The 4,975-nt window shown below is 36.3% G+C and overlaps 1 pseudogene; it reads right to left on the reverse strand.

The window, feature by feature from the left end:
• Positions 1 to 2,195: 2,195 nt before the first annotated feature.
• Positions 2,196 to 4,022, reverse strand: LOC131028257 (cytochrome P450 94A2-like; annotated as a pseudogene).
• Positions 4,023 to 4,975: the final 953 nt, after the last annotated feature.

The following is a 4,975-nucleotide window of genomic DNA, read 5'->3' on the forward strand; positions in this document are numbered from 1 at the left end:
GAGAGAGAGGGGGGAGAGGGAGAGGGAGAAGGGGGAGGGTGAGAATAGGATAGGATAATGTGTGTGTGTGTGTGTGTATGTGTGTGTGTATGTGGGTGGTGTGTGTGTGTGTGTGTGTGAGAGAGAGAGAGAGAGAGAGAGAGAGAGAGAGAGAGAGATGAGGTAGAGAGAGAACAAGAAGGAGAAAAGGGTGAGAGAATTGAAAAAGAGAGAAGTGTGAGGGGGAGAGAGATGAGATAGAACTCAAGGAAGATAATTAGGGCTCAGAATAGACAAATACAATGATGGGGGAAGTAAGAAGAGAGAGAGAGGAAAAGAAGAGATACATATATATATATATATAAAACTATAGATATGCATATATACATACATAAACACATATTATCTAGGTATGTCTAAAACATGTGTAGTAAATGCTAAGTTTACAAGCATACATTATTATGTCTTCATAACCCATATGGGTTTTGTGAAACAAAAAAAAATATTTCTAGTTTTACATAACCTGTATGGGTTATTTAGAACTGTGAATAATACTTTTGATATTTCAAAACCTGTGCAGGTTTTGGCTTGGTAAGAGGGTTGAATACGACCATAAGGCTTGCAAGCCCATTTTTCCTCCTTTTTTGTTCCTTTACACGTTTTTTCATCCTCCACCATGATTTCTTGACTTCATCGTCATCAAGTTTACAAATGATCAAGTGGGTATCTCTAAAATTACCACCATAATTTCGCACATCTTCTTAGTTTTTTGACCATATAAATTTTTCTAGTTTTGGACAACATTAGCATAGTAAACTTTAATTTTCTTTATCAGTGCCTTGACAGTCCTCACAGACACATGTCTACCATTTTTTTTAATAACTTTTGATATACTTGACCAAATTCAAAATAAATTATATATTATTGTTTTACACTAGATTCTATACACTTAAAAAAAAAAATTGCATTTTTGATTATTTTGATGCAAGTTATGCCCAGCGCACGAACATGTACCAAATTTTCAGGATGCGGTCACTTCCGAAAATCATAAAAAATAAAATACTCAACAGAAAATTACAAAAAAATACAAAGCTTCTAGATATCACTCTTACCTATATTCTTACCAAAGGGTTTTGCAAAATACTAAATCTAACTATATATTTTGTGCAGCGCACGAAAATAGCTATGTTATATTTTTCTGAAAAATCAGGAATAGTTTTTCGTGCGTGAAAGGTTTGACCCTCTTAATCTTATCCAATTTTTTTTAAAATTAGTAGTTTAGAAACTAGATCAGAGTACTACAATTCTTATTCTTTTCTCAACTCCTAGTTTAGAGTGCATGACCTTCAAATAGCTCTTTGAAGTTCAAGTTTACCTGTTTTCAGAAAAAAAGTGGCCACTTATACCCCCCTTTTTGTTCACCATTTTGGTGCAGTTACCCTAACATGGAATATTTTCTTGCTATGACTTCTACTTTGTAACCTGTTTATTCTACGTTTATGGTCGTTTCCTTTAATTTAGTCCCTCTTGGACCAGTCATATTCTATTGCTTCCTTTCACTTGAAAAGGTTATCATGTTAGAAGGTTGCTTTTTTCATAAAGGGGTGTTGGAGATTACAAATATTTTCTGGGCTATAGATATCTTGTTTTGTTGACTTCTAAGGGCACATATGTTCAACAATGTATCATGAGATTAAAATTCAATTTTTGATAATCTGATTATACATGTTCAATACTGTGAATGTAATGATTCAAATCAAGAAAAGTGATAAAAAATTTAATCTTTATAATTGATGCTTTAAGGATGTCTGAGTTGGTGCTCAAATCATTGAATTGTGGTTGTGAATGGGTTGGTGCTCATATAAGGGATTTGGTGTTTTCTTGGGGGTCAGTGGCCTACACATTGTAAATTCTTTAATCGTGAGGCTGAATTAGAACAGGAGATCCTAGTAGCATTACTCACCGTAATTTTCTCGTATTGGGTTTCCATATATCTTCTTGTGCATTGATCTCATAGTGTTGCGTATCTTTTTCAGATTTCAATTTGGTTCTTTCATTTCAAAATTCAGTTTAATAGCTTTAAAGAAGTTCTTCAAAAGATTTATTTGAATAAAAAATAGAAATTAAGAAGTGTCTAGATAGGATTAAATTTTAAACATTGTTTTCTTATATTAATCTGTGTAAACATAAATTGAAGCAATTGTAACAGTTTTTCCTCAAACAAGAACCACAAACATTATGTGGCAGCATATTCGAGTGTTATCTGTTTTCTCATTTTTGTCCACCTACAGTTCAATAGAAAAAAAGAAAATTCAAAAATCACAATGTGATGCTTCCACTAAGCATCAACGTAGGAATCATTAGTAAAGAAAAATTATATTATATTTATATCTACCAAAACGGTGTGTGTATTACAATGCAAAATGAGCCAGAGATAAAGATGAATGGAACAGAAACTACTGTCAAATCATGGGTGTCGTGGAAATTAGCTCTTGCATACACTAACCTGCATTCCTCCCTTCATACGCATATTAAAGTCAAGTGTATACCTCGGGACAAAGCTTTTATCGATCCGGAGACTAAAAGTATGAAGAAGAGAAGCCACAATTGACTTCATTTGAATGAAGGCCATCTTTTCCCAAGCATATACGAGGGCCGGCGTGGAAAGCAGTGAATTTGTAAGGATTTTCTCCTACAAATTTTCCATCTACCAACCATCTCTCAGGCTTAAACTCGAGGCAATCCACTCCCCAGATGCTTTCCATCCTGCCCATGGCATAGATGCTATAGTCAATACTCCACCCTTTGCCCACAAAACTACCGTCCGGTAAAACGTCATCTTCCACCGCTGCTTTGGAATCAAAAGGAACAGGAGGATACAAGCGGAGAGATTCGCAGAGAGCAGCATGAAGATATTGCATGTCCGTTAATTCCTCGTATGTGAAAGCAGTCCCTTTCGCCTCTGGTTCCACTTTTCTGTTTGATAGAATCTGCATAATTTCATGGCGGATGGTTAACTCCACTCGCGGATGTAATGAAAGCACCCAGAAGAACCACGTCAATGCAGTCGAAGGGGTGTCTCTTCCAGCTAGCATAAAATTCACTATCATGTCTCTTAGGAAAACATCAGATTTCTCTTTCTCGTCACTTTCAAATTCGCTAGCAGCTGCCATCAATCTGGAAAGGAGATCATCTCTTCCCTTGAGTTGACTAGTGTTGGCGGTCTCTTTCCTTCTAGAGCGAATAATATTCATAGCAAAATCATCCACCTTACCAATCGCCTGGCGCAGCCGCCTTTCAGAACCGAGGTTAAAGAGACGCTTGAGTCTCCAGAGAAAGGGCACGCTGTAAAGAAATCTCCCGAAGCTTAACTCTGTGGCAGTGCCAAATTCTGTGGCAAGAGGTATCTGCGGGAGAGAAGGATCCAGATAAGCAGGATCGGCACCGAAGGCAACTCTGCAAATATTATCGAAGGTGAATCTCTGCAAAACATCTTGCAAGTCTATGGAGAGTCCTTCATTGCAGGCTTTGGAGAGGACGGGTATGAGGAGCTCCAGAATTTCTGATTGCACCGTCTCCACTACGAAGTTTTTGAGCGACTTGGTGTTGAATTCGTAGCTGGCAACCTTCCTCTGCCTCTTCCACACCTCGCCGTTGGCATTAAAAATTCCTCTACCCAAAAAGTCGTGAAGAATGAGGCTGAACCGTTCTCCTTTCCTGTAATTTTCGAAATTGGTTTTGAGCACATGCTCCACATTTGCAGGATTGGCTGTGAAATACCCTTTCAATCCTCCTGCCCGATGGTATTTGAATGTATTACAAGGAGAAGTTGAGAGCAAATCTGTAATCCAATCGTGGAACCTGTGACGGTTTCTAATCAATGGAAAGAGGATGCCAACGACAGGGAGGAGAGTCAGGCCTTCAGATTTACTCTTCTCTCCAAGAGAAGAGAAAAGCCGGAGTAAGAAAAATACGCTAACAACTAGGCTTACACAGAGAAAGAGCAAAGGAAGGGAGAAGTCAGCCAATTCCATTTCGGCCATTATCACAGTTGGACTGACTGGGTGAATAATAGCTCGTACATAATATATAGGATTACTTCTCTTTGCTTGTGGGTGTTCCAAATGCACGAATAATTCATACTCAGTTAGACTCAAGAATAAGTGAGAAGGTATCTACATTGGACCAAGAATCAAATATCAATCGGCCGGCCAGCAGATGGTGAAATGGGATTGAAAATGATCGGCAGGGCCGGGTACATAGGAAATTACCAGTCGTCAAGGAACCAGATTCTATTATTCGGTTTGGGGTAGAAGCTTAATTTTATTCGCATTTCAGACATTTTTAATATCAGTTAACGTCACGAGAAAGATGTTTCAACACTTATCGACTCAAAACTCATAATATAAATAACAAGAGAAAGCAACTCTTGCAAATGAAGTACACATACTCAGTGCTTAGCAATTACGTGGGCAAAATATTCAATGTATCCATATTTTTGTCGTTGGCCGACTGGATCTTAACTGTTACCAAACCCTAACAATCTTATTTTAGCGTAGAGGTATATTCCCCGAAACTTCGCAAATTTCTAATCAATCGAGTTTAATAGTCACTTTCGTAGCGTGGGCCGTAGCAGCTACTGGTAAACGGTATATTACTTTTATTTTATAAACTATTTTATTAGTTGGTAAAAAATCGGTTTAATTCTTCTTTTAATTGTATCTTTAATATTTTTATTATATATAATGTCAAGCTTTTATGTAAGAGTTTACAACATTTCTATTTTAAAAATTTGTATGACGATTGTATTATAGGCAATTATAATTTTAGTGTCTTTAGTATTTTTATTTATGTATTATTATAAGTTGTATTTTTTATGAATTAGAAAATAAAAAAAATAAAAAAAATCTTGAATGTGAAGATATATATTTTACTCAAATATTATTTTTAAAATTAAATAGATTCTTATTGTTTAATTATAATTTGCATTCTAGTT

The sequence above is a fragment of the Cryptomeria japonica genome, chromosome 10, assembly GCF_030272615.1.
Source record: "Cryptomeria japonica chromosome 10, Sugi_1.0, whole genome shotgun sequence".
NCBI classification, from domain to species: Eukaryota; Viridiplantae; Streptophyta; class Pinopsida; order Cupressales; family Cupressaceae; genus Cryptomeria; species Cryptomeria japonica.